Source organism: Gopherus evgoodei, unplaced genomic scaffold (genome assembly GCF_007399415.2).
Source record: "Gopherus evgoodei ecotype Sinaloan lineage unplaced genomic scaffold, rGopEvg1_v1.p scaffold_37_arrow_ctg1, whole genome shotgun sequence".
In the NCBI taxonomy this organism is placed as follows: Eukaryota; Metazoa; Chordata; order Testudines; family Testudinidae; genus Gopherus; species Gopherus evgoodei.
Window position 1 is genome coordinate 1218294 of NW_022060049.1, and position 12618 is coordinate 1230911.

A 12618-nucleotide genomic window follows, 5' to 3' on the forward strand; every position below is an offset into this window, starting at 1 on the left:
AGTCCCTTTGGAGCCCCTCCCCAGTCCCAGTGGCTCTGGGTCTGCCAAGTGCTCACTCCCTCTGTGTTCCACACTCCTCCTGCCCCAGAGAGCTCTGGCCATGCTGATGCCTCTTAGCCAGCGCTTTGGCTCTCACCCCCCAGGATATAGGATCTCCGCCCCTAAGAGAATATGATCAAGGAGGAGTAAATTTTGAAATTATATCTTGGCTGCTCCTTCAGGCTGAGTGCAACCAACCCCCCGCACCCTGCTGCGCTGCTCCTGTCAGCCAAGTGCATCCCCCCCCGCCCAGGGCTCCCTGCACCCCCCGCGTCGACTCCACTGCACTGCTCCTGTCAGCTGAGTGCCTCCTCCCCAGCTCCCGGGCTCCCTGCAACCCCTGCACTGTCCCCACTGTGCTGTTCCTGTCGGCTGAGTACATTCCCCCTCCCCCGCCCCCGGCTCCCTCACCCCCCATGCCATCCCTGCTGCAGCTAAGTGCATCCTGGGGGGTGCAGGGAGCCATGATGGGAGAAGGGGAGGGCCCATGGGGGAGTTGCCCTGACCCAGCTTGGGGATAGGGAGTAGCAGGAGGTTTAGAATTCAAGGGGTGTGGGAGCCAGGCATGGGAGGGGTAGCAGGAGAGTCTGGGGGCTGGGGAGGAGATGGGGGGCAGTGTCATAACCCCAGAGAGGGGGCTAGACAGAGCTGGCTTGAGGAAAGGCTTGTTCCCTAGGGAGCAAAGGGTTAACATGCCCATGGCCCCTTCGCAAGAGGAGGACTGTTACTCCCAGAGCCTGGGCTCCAGCCCCAGCCTGAGTGTCTACACTGCAATTTTATAGCCATGGCTGGGCCCTGGATCTGTTACTGCAGTGTAGACGCATCCTGTAACTCTGTGACTGATGCGCCTAGAGCCTGGGCTGCAGCTGTTCGCACTAGAGAAACGCAGCACTGCAGCTTGCTCTGGCCTGACTGAACCAGCACAAGCTGCAGCAGTGCCACGTTGACGCCAGCTGCCTACTTCGGGGCCTAGGCAGGCTGTGTCCTCCCACAAGCCTCAGCTCAGATTCCTCGCCCCTAGGGCTCTTTGCACTCTCTGACATGGGATATTTGGCTCGTCCCTTTGCCTGCTTGAATGGCTCTGCCCTGCTGTGTGTCGGCAGCAGGCGCTGTGCCCTCAGACCCTGGGGCAGGACAGAGAGCAGGCAGCTCCTGAGCCTGTCGGCATTGCACGTACCATGATCAGCAGCGCCCCCCACCCTCCCACCAATGAATGGATGGAGTCCTCTGCCCCCTCCACTCCTCTCAGCTGGGGCTCTGCCAGGGGCCAATCAGTGACTGGTTTGGGAGAAGAGGATGCCTGGGAGGGGGAGTAGCTGGAGTTTCCATCTTTCCTCCATGTCTTGCCCCATTTCACTGTTTCCTCCTGAAGCTGCACCAAGCGTTCCTTTCTCTCACGGCTCCTTCTAGGAAGCGATCTGGGCCCAGGTAGCCCTCTAGGTCCCTCCACGTAGCCCCCTCCTGTCCCTTGTAGCACATTCCCCACAAGGCCTCCAGAAGAGATGGGGGTAGGGGTGCTGACAAATGGCTTCACATGGCATTGGACAGCCTTGCCTTGACTACCGACTCTGCTTTCTCTCAGATCCCAGACAGGGAGGGGGGAACATCTGCTGCTGAGCCCCCTCCTCGCAGTAAAGCTGGTTGACTTGTTCAGCAGACCAGTATTGTCCTTTATTCTTTTCAGGAGATCCCCAAGGGCCAAACCAATTCAATCCTCCGTAAAACCCAGGTTTCACTGCCTGGACCTTTGGGCCCAGTTCAGGTCAGTACATATTTGCAATAGCTCGAAAGGTTCACTGGCCTGCAGACCTCGCTGCTCACCCAGCTCTAGCTGCAGGAGGCAGCTGTGGGGAAGACCTCAGGGCAGTGATGCTGGGATCGAAAGTAGATCATGTGGGAATCCTGCAGTGCTGGCGGCTCAACCCTGCCTCAACGTGCCTACCCAACGCTGTCATCAAGGTTCTCAGGAGCGAGAAGCAGCAGCCGCACCTGGGCATGTGGCACTCGCCTCTGCAAACAGCCAGCAGCCATGCCAGCCCCCAGCGCTGAGCTCAGCAGCACTCCAGCAACAGCCCTAGGATGGGGAGCCCTCCATGGAATGAATCAATGCTGTGGGGAGCAGAGTCAGGGCTCAATAGGTGCTGGTCTCCCCCGGGTCAGTGCTGCCCCCAATGTGATATGGGGGGCACTGTGCTGCAGGGAGCAGGGTGGGGGGCTCATCTCTAATGTTAGTGCAACAGAGTATCCTCCCCTGCTTACTTTCTTGTGGAGACTTTGGGGATTCTAGAACTGATTAAAATATTTTGGAATTTGAAATCTGAACACTTTATGAGCTGTGTCCTGGGGAATTATGGAGCTATTGATTGTTAAAACTGCATCCATGCTGTATAAAAATAAATGAATAAAAGATTCTTAAAAAAAAAATTAAAAAGAGAGGAGGGATAGCTCAATGGTTTGAGCATTAGCACCCTAAACCCAGAGTTGTGAGTTCAATCCCTGAGGGGGCTATTTGGGGATTTAGTTGGGGCTGGTCCTGCTTTGAGCAGGGGGTTGGGCTAGATGACCTCCTAAGGTCCCTTCCAACCCTAATAATCTATGATGACCCTATACTATTCCCAATACTCTCATCTGGTTGATGAGATACAAGGTTTTAGCCTCAGCCATTTGCATTAAATAACAATGCCATGGAGCTAGCCCTGCTTTCTGCCCCAATTCAACCAGCAACAATTCTAGTCCACTCTCCTGAACGCCCTGAGCAGTTAGCTACAGGTATTGCTCTCTCTGGGTCATATCATTGCAACTGTTCAACAGCTGCCAGGCCACACCCTGTTCTAATCCAGAGGTGGCTGCATTTCAGTGACATTGCAAAGTGAGACCTGTGGGAAGGCAGCATATGGCTTTGTGTGCTACTGGAATGCAGGTTATTAGCCAGACCCTGTTTGGTGGCCCCCAGCATGAGGCCAGTTTAGTTGGTCTCATGTCAGGCATCCACTTGCCCAAAACCCACATTCACTAGCTGAGCCCCAGCAGAGAGGCCAAAGGATGAATGGGCTGGGGAGCCCAACCCTCCATTGCCCCCTTGCGCGGGCTGGAAGGAGATAACACACAGAGACCTCAGAACTTGTCACATGACTGGATTATTGGTGCAGAGGGGTTCAGCTTCCCCAGGAAGCACAGGCAGGGAAAAAGGGAGGAGTTGCATTATACATCACACTCACTCTTGTAAACCGCACAAAAGTCTCTGTTACTTGCACACTCCAGGGGGGGAACCCAGCCTTACCCTGTTCCTAGGCCTCAAGTGTAACCCTGTTAATTTAGGCACCCACACTTACCCTTCCATGGGCTCTGGGCGTAACCTTACACTTGGTGGGTTTGTAGGGTCTTTTACCAGTGAAAGAGCCTTACACAGTAATATCCGACTTAGCCACTATTTATTAACCAAATAGAATACACACGCTATGCATAAAATGCTCACCACTCCCAATAAGGCAGATGAACTTTTCCCTGCTGGCTAGTCAGGATCCGGTCATCTGGGGGACTTCCACTTCTGCACAGTGTCATTGGCAGGGTGTTCAGGTCTGACAGCTCTGATCTTGGGGCTGTGTCCGGTAGGTGGTTCCTTTTGGACCCCAGTTTATATGGTGAAACTTGAGCCTAACCAATCATTTCACTGAAATTTTACTAACCATCCTAACATATTGTAACAGAATTCTCTAACCAATCATAACCCACCCCCTTAATTGATTTACACTTAGTAAAATTAATTATGTAACAGACAGAAACAATCAAAGAACCAAACAGAGATCAGACAAACAATAGAGAAGTGAGGTCCATAAAGACAAAACAATAAAGAAATGAGGATTTCACAACAACTATTAATAAGCAATTACTCGCCAGACAGGATGCTGTCAAACTAAGTTTTCTTTACCCACCTGAAGATCTGTTTCTTTATCTGATGATGGTGGGCACTATTGGGACAGGATCACCTTCTTAACAGCCCGATATTACATTGTTTTAATGTCATTTAGATGGAATGTGAGGGTGTGACTTTTTTCTTCTTAGCTCATGGCTGCTACTCTCCTAATATGGCTGCAGACAAAGGCCTTATCCTTACAGTCCCCTCCTTAATGACACCTTTTCCAAAGCCACCATTACTATTCCAGGAGTCCAATACTCAGACCGGCTGAGCTTGGGCTTGCCTCCTGGGTATAATTATTTGACTTTGCATGCCAGCTTCCTGTATTCTTCAAACAGGTCTCTTGATCCAGCAAGCCAAACTATTATGCTCATTAATAAAGTCAACTGGATTCCAGTGATCACCACAATGGGGTGAACCATTATATTGAACATACCAGTTGCAGAAAGTGACTCTCATCAGGAGTGATGTCCTGCACCTGCAATAGTTTTCAGTACATGAGTGATTTCTGTATTATCATGTTGTACTTCAATACGTCTGTGCAATATATATTGTAAATGCAAATGTAATATAGGATGGATTAACAATTTTCTTATCATGGTCATATTCATGCCTAAGGTTACAGGCATTACGTTGTGATAGAATTGTGGTTTAAGCTTCAAGTAGCTTACAGTCCATACAGGTACACAGTATTTAAAATCACAGCTTTTCATTGTTGTAATATTGCAAAAACATCTATTAACTAAATAAGTCATAAAATATAATTCCTTATCGTCTACTACTGCCATTGGACAATGATTTCTACCACAAACACTTCACCTTCCTGCATATACAGCAGCTGACTTTTGTTTAGTGAACACATTAAACATACATCTTTGGGTTCCTTTGTCTTTAACATAGAAACAGTCACCTCTTTCTTGTAAATTTTGATCCTCATACACATATCCCAAATTTTCATGGGCTACACACTGAAACATGTCAGTGGTTTTCCACTGTTGGTTTTCTTTATATGCCCAGGAATGATGATCAGTGGAATACATAACCAAATTTTTTGTTAACTGGATTCTCACAGGTACCACTGGATATATACCAGTAGTGAGACGGGGGTGTATAGTTACTACATATGCTTGTAGAACCATTTGATCTTTATTTAGGGTAAAATTTATCAATTTCCACCAGGCCATTCATTGTCTGTCCCCTTCTGTAACATTTTCCAACAACTTTTTTATTTCCAAAGGCAAATTTCCTTGCATGCCTTCCCGGAATATTTGAATGACCAATTGCTGATTTATTTCCTGGGCCTGTGTACAGGCTAATGCTAAAGACACATTTTCTTATATTGATTCCATAGTTCCTACTAAAAGTAAGAAATACTTTTCACTTTGCTGGTGCCAGACTGGCAGTATTTTAGAAAATAATAGTTGCCCCATTCCTAATTGTGACAAGGGCTTTGACACTGATGGGCTTTCCCAAGACTTGTATTTCAGTTGTAACCTGTAACATAATTTAGTTTGTTTGCCATTACCGCTCTGTTAGTAGCATCCAGTACTCCAACTCCTAATCCAGTTTCACCCAAAGCAGTTTTCAATACACTCCTTGAGAGCCTTTTTTAGGCTACCCACCCTCCTGGCTGCCAGGCAAATCCAATAACCTTCAGTAGTTCATATTAAGCTAATGTTAGGGCAGCTGTACCTTCACTGGGCCTTTATTGTACTGCCCCTTATAGTAATCAGGGAAGGTGTTGCAATGGCCTTCCTTTCCTTACATTTAATTTTATACAACACCCAGGTGCACTCAGCTGGCCTTACATACTGGAAGTTGATTAAGACTTGCCAATTATTACTGATTTTTTTTCCAGTAAACAATGGTTTCACATACCCTTCTTTGCCTTGGTAATTTCACTTTGTGCTTCAAATTCCCACAGATAAACCTTGCATATTCTGCCTTTAAATGTGCCTTTTGCCCCCTGTGCATGTTTCCCTGTTAACAGACTGGCATTCCTTGACCTCCGCTCTTCTGCAACATTGTTTTCTGTAAATACAGTTAAAATACTTATTAATCCTTTCTGCCTAATGCAGTATCGTTTTTTTAAACACAATACACAACAATGTTAGCAACAAGACAAACAACACAAAACATAAAACAAAAACCACAATCTTCATCGCAAAAGTAGATCTATGACATTTTGGGTTACTCTTCAGCTGGTACCAGCTTGTCCTGAAGTTCTGAAAGACAAAAAGAACATTTTTCTACCACTCTGGGAGGGAAGGTGACAGATTATTGCTTAAAATACTTCTTTGTTTTACAAAGTTCCTTCCTGATTGCAGGCAAAGTGTGCAACCTTCACTGAATGGGGGAGGCAACCTAGAGACAGATGATGTGGAAAGAGCTGAAGTACTCAACACTTTTTTTGCCTTGGTCTTTACAGACAAGGTCAGCTCCCAGACTGCTGCCCTGGGCAGCACAGTATAGGGAGGAGGTGAGCAGGCCTCAGTGGTAAAATAACAGGTTAAGGATTATTTAGAAAAACTGGACATGCACAAGTCCATGGGTCTGGATCTGATGCATCCAAGGGTGCTGAGAGATTTGGGTAATGTGATTGCAGAGCCATTATCTTTGAAAACTTGTGGTGATCGGGGGAGGTCCCAGATGACTGAAAAAAGGCAAATATAGTACCCATCTTTAAAAAAGGGAAGAAGGAGAACCCGGGGAACTATAGATCAGTCAGCCTCACCTCAGTCCCTGAAAAAATCATGGAGCAAGTCCTCAAGGAATCAATTTTGAAGCACTTGGAGGAGAGGAAGGTGATCAGGAACAGTCAGCATGGATTCACCAAGAGCAAGTCATGCCTGACCAATCTGATTGCCTTCTATGATGAGATAACTGGCTTTGTGGATATGGGGAAAGTGATGGATGTGATATATCTTGTATTTAGCAAAGATTTTGATACGGTCTCCCACAGTATTCTTGTCAGCAAGTTAAAGAAGTACGGGCTAGATGAATGGATTATAAGGTGGATAGAAAACTGGCTAGATCATCGGGCTCGATGTCTGCTTGGCAGCTGGTATCAAGAAGAGTGCCCCAGGGGTCAGTCCTGGGGCTGGTTTTGTTCAACATCCTCATTAATGATCTGGATCAGAGCCGGCTCCAGTGTTTTGGCTGCCCCAAGCAATGGAAAAAAGAAAAAGCCGTGATCGGCAGCACTTCGGCGGCAGGTCCTTCCCTCCGAGACGGACTGAGGGACCCGCCGCCAAAGAGCCGGACATGCTGCTCCCTTTCCTTAGACTGCCCCAAGCACCTGCTTGCTGTGCTGGTGCCTGGAGCTGGCCCTGATCTGGATGATGGGATAGATGGCACCCTCAGCAAGTTTGCAGATGATACTAAGCTGCGGAGAGAGTTAGATATGCTGGAGAGTAGGGGTAGGGTCCAGAGTGACCTAGACAAATTGGAGGATTGGGTTTAAGGAATCTGATACGGTTCAACAATGATAAGTGCAGAGTCCTGCACTTAGGTTGAAAGAATCCCATGCACTGCTACAGGCTGGGAACTGACTGGCTAAGCGGCAGTTCTTCAGAAAAGGACCTGGGGATCACAGTGGACGAGAAGCTGAATATGAGTCAGCAGTGTGCCCTTGTTGCCAAGAAGGCTAATGGCATATTGGGCTGCCTTAGTAGGAGCATTGCCAGCAGATCGAGGGAAGTGATTATTCCCCTCTATTCGGCACTGGTGAGGCCAAATCTGGAGTACTGCATCCAGTTTTGGGCCTCCCACTACAGAAGGGATGTGGACAAATTGGAGAGAATCTAGCAGAGAGCAATGAAAATGATTAGGGGGCTGGGGCATATGGCTTATGAGGAGAGGCTGAGGGAACTGGAATTATTTAGTCTGCAGAAGAGAAGGCGGGATTTGATAGTAGCCTTCAACTACCTGAAGGGGATTTCCAAAGAGGATGGAGCTCAGCTGTTCTCAGTGATGGCAGATGACAGAACAAGGAGCAATGGTCTCAAGTTGCAGTGGGGGAGGTCTAGATTGGATATTAGGAAAAACTATTTCACCAGGAGGGTGGTGAAGCACTGGAATGGGTTACCTAGGGAGGTGGTAGAATCTCTATCCTTAGACGTATTTAAGGACCAGCTTGATGTAGCCCTGTCTGGGATGATTTCGTTCTGGTTGGTCCTGCTTTGAGCAGGAGGTTGGACTAGATGACCTCCTGAGGTCTCTTCCAACACTAATCTTCTATGATTCTATGAAAACACAGGAATTACCGCCATACTTTCCTGTGTTTTTGTTCTATAGGCAGGCCAGGTTTCAATGGCTTCTACCTTTTAAGGGTTTAGGGTGAATTATCCCACTGTTCATTTATTACATTCAATAGGCGGTGTGCCTCAGTTTCCCTTCTCATACAGCAGATCAGATTTGTAATGTTTCTCCTGCTGTTCCAAGCTTTAAGTTTATTCACAGGTAATAACTAAGAAACAGAAGTGGGAAGGAACACCAGCCAAAATAGGGAAAGAACACGGTAAGCTTTTTCCAAAAATCATACACATTATGCATTGTTACAGGGTTACTTATTAACATTAAATTTATCCCAATGTTAATATTAACAATAACATTAGCATCAAGTCTATTACAAAGGGGTGTTTATAAGTATCCTGTTGTAGCGGGTCTTTTATTTAGACAATTTGTCTTTGAGACCAGTGTGTTTGTTCAATGTCCTCTTAAAATCTTTGCATAGGCTTTAATTTAATTATATCCATGGGCTTTTGGTGAATGAAGGAAGTAGGGGTGTCATGCATGTCAGCAGACCTCATTTGTATTTGTCCTTAGATTCCAGCACTGTGCACACACACAATTTTTTTTTTCTACTTAAGGGTTAACCTGTCCCTCTTATTCTCAGGCTTGACTTGCTTTCCCACTTTCCTTTCCTGGAGGGTCATAGTCTGAGTCTTCTTGCTTACAAGTAACTTATTTGCTGACCAGGTATGTCCATTATCTGCAGCTTCTTTGTGCTGCCAGTTATGGGCAGTTCTCTCCTTCCTCTACCAGCTAGGTAATTTGCATCCACACAGAGGCTTTCTCCCTTGCTTTTGGATCCAAAGCTACTAGCAGCTCTGAGATTCTGTCTTAAAAGAGACACAATCAACTTCCACCCGAGTTCTGATTACTTTTCACTTACAGCTCCTGCTTCCAAAACATACAGTGATCTGAGGAAACAAACTATTGTGGGTCCTTTTTGGAGCCTGTGCAGGATTTTAATTAAGTAGCATGTTTTGTTTGCATTTCTTTTACTCCTTCTACAACATACACTGCATATTTCATATAAGGTGTATTCCAAGGTTTAACTTCTATAACATTATATTAGCCACAGCAATTTTTACATAAGATGTAACTGTTTCTTTTGTACTCACAGAGTTTTCATGTACCCTTATCAAGGTGACAGTCCGATTATTCAGAGCCACCTTAAGGCTCAGTGTTCCTAACATTGCTTCTTTGTGCACCTCACCCCTGCTGTCGCTCTAGAGGAATACTGTCTTTTTCTTTTCTTATTCTTTTACAGCAGCTCTTATCTGCTATTTTGTCATTATCCCTGTCCCTGTTTCCCCCTTCCCCCCTCACAAAAAAAAAAAAAAAAAAGATCCAGAATCTCTTCTCATTCTCCGGGCTCTGACAGCCCCTTATTACAGCCATGACTTTCCCTCTTTAACATTTTCACATTTTTCAACTGTTCAATTCCCTCTAACCTCTGTGTAGTTAACTTACCACTCTCTTTCCTTAAGTCACTTGTTTATTTCCCAAAATGACACCTTCATCAGCTCATAAGAACGGCCGTACTGGGTCAGACCAAAGGTCCATCTAGCTGTTAACCAACAGTGGCCAATGCCAGGTGCCCCAGAGGGAGTGAACCTAACAGGTAATGATCAAGTGATATCTCTCTTGCCATCCATCTCCACCCTCTGACAGTGGCTAGGAACACCATTGCTTACCTATCCTGGCTAATAGCCATGAATGGGCTTAACCTCCATGAATATATCCAGTTCTCTTTTAAACGCTGTTATAGTCCTAGCCTTTACAACCTCCTCAGGTAAGGAGTTCCACACATTGACTGTGCGCTGTGTGAAGAAGAACTTCCTTTTATTTGTTTTAAACCTGCTGCCCATTAATTTCATTTGGTGACCCCTAGTTCTTGTATTATGGGAATAAGTAAATAACTTTTCCTTATCCACTTTCTCCACATCACTCATTATTTTATATACCTCTATCATATCCCCCCTTAGTCTCCTCTTTTCCAAGCTGAAAAGTCCTAGCTTGTTTAATCTCTTCTCATCTGGGACCCATTCCAATCTCTTAATCATTTTAGTTGCCCTTCTCTTAACCTTTTCTAGTGCCAGTATATCTTTTTTGAGATGAGGAGACCACTTCTGTACGCAGTATTTGAGATGTGGGTGTACCATGGATTTCTATAAGGGCAATAATATATTCTCCTTCTTATTCTTTATCCCTTTTTTAATGATTCCTAACATCCTGTTTGCTTTTTTGACTGCTGCTGCACACTGTGTGGACATCTTCAGAGAACTATTCACAATGACTCCAAGATCTTTTTCCTGATTCGTTGTAGCTAAATTAGCCCCCATCATATTGTACATATAGCTGGGATTATTTTTTCCAGTGTGCATTACTTTACATTTATCCACATTAAATTTCATTTGCCATTTTGTTGCCCAGTCACTTAGTTTTGTGAGATCTTTTTGAAGTTCTTCACAGTCTGCTTTGGTCTTAACTATCTTGAGCAGTTTAGTATCATCTGCAAACTTTGCCACCTCAATGTTTACCCTTTTCTCTAGATCATTTATGAATAAGTAGAATAGGACTTGTCCTAGGACTGACTCTTGGGGAATACCACTAGTTACCCCTCTCCATTCTGAGAATTTACCTTTAATTCCTACCTTTTGTTCCCTGTCTTTTAACCGGCTCTCAGTCCATGAAAGGACCTTCCCTCTTATCCCATGACAACTTAATTTATGTAAGAGCCTTTGGTGAGGGACCTTATCAAAGGCTTTCTGGAAATCTAGGCACACTGTGTCCACTGGATCACCCTTGTCCACATGTTTGTTAACCCCTTCAAAGAACTCTAATAGATTAGTAAGACACGATTTCCCTTTACAGAAACCATGTTGACTTTTGCCCAACAATTTGTTTTCTTCTAGGTTTCTGATTATTTTATTCTTTACTATTGTTTCGATTAATTTGCCTGGTACCGACGTTAGACTTAGTAGTCTGTAATTGCCGGGATCACCTCTAGAGCCCTTTTTAAATATTGACGTTACATTAGCTATCTTCCAGTCGTTGGGTACAGAGGCCGATTTAAAGGACAAACCCTAGTTAATAGTTCCGCAACTTCACATTTGAGTTCTTTCAGAACTCTTGGGTGAATGCCATCCAGTCCCGGTGACATGTTACTGTTAAGTTTATCAATTAATTCCAAAACCTCCTCTAGTGACACTTCAGTCTGTGACAGTTCCTAAGATTTGTCACCTACAAAAGCCGGCTCAGGTTTGGGAATCTCCCTAACATCCTCAGCCATGAAGACTGAAGCAAAGAATCCATTTAGTTTCTCCGCAATGACTTTATCATCTTTAAGCGCTCCTTTTGTACCTGAATTGTCCAGGGGCACCACTGGTTGCTTAGCAGGCTTCCTGCTTCTGATGTATTTAAAAACAATTTGTTATTACCTTTGGAGTTATTGGCTAGCCGTTCTTCAAACTCCTCTTTGGCTTTTCTTATTACATTTTTACACTTAATTTGGCAGTGTTTATGCTCCTTTCTATTTACCTCACTGGGATTTGACTTCCACTTTTTAAAGGAAGTCTTTTTATCTCTCACTGCTTCTTTTAGATGGTTATTAAGCCATAGTGGCTCTTTTTTAGTTCTTTTACTGTGTTTTTTAATTTGGGGTATACATTTAAGTTGGACCTCTATTGTGGTGTCTTTAAAAAGTGCCTATGCAGCTTGCAGGGATTTCATTTTAGTCACTGTACCTTTTAACTTCTGTTTAATTAACCCCATCATTTTTGCGTAGTTCCCCTTTCTGAAATTAAATGCCACAGTGTTGGGCTGTTGAGATGTTCTTCTCACCATAGGAATGTTAAATGTTATTATATTATGCTCAGATATCACCATTCCCAGTATTGTCCCAGGGATCTAAATTCTCCATGTCTGTGCTTACCCCTTCCCTTACTCCTGCCACTGTGTCCCTCAGGGCTCCCAATCTGTTTTCCAATCTCTTTATCTGTTGCCTGCCTGCTTGTCTGGGCCCGATCCTGCTTTCCTCATTGAACCGTCCCTTCCCATGGGCACAGGCTTTGTCCCACTACTCATTTAGCAAAGAGGGTGGGCTCCTCAACTATCCCCCACCCCTCCTGGTTCCTTTTCTTCGTTCTCTTTCTCTCTTGTTGCTCTAGGGTGGTAAATCTGCCAGGTAGGTAGCGACCCTTTCTGAGAGAAGGCACAGGTACTCTGCTATTATTTACTGTGTTAGACTCTATCAGTTCAGTCCAAAAAACCTTAGGCTGCTCGCATTCTCCACCAAACCAGTTACCTGCACAAAATTCTCTGTTACTCCCACACTCTAGGGCACCCACCTTCACTCAGATCCTAGGGCTCAA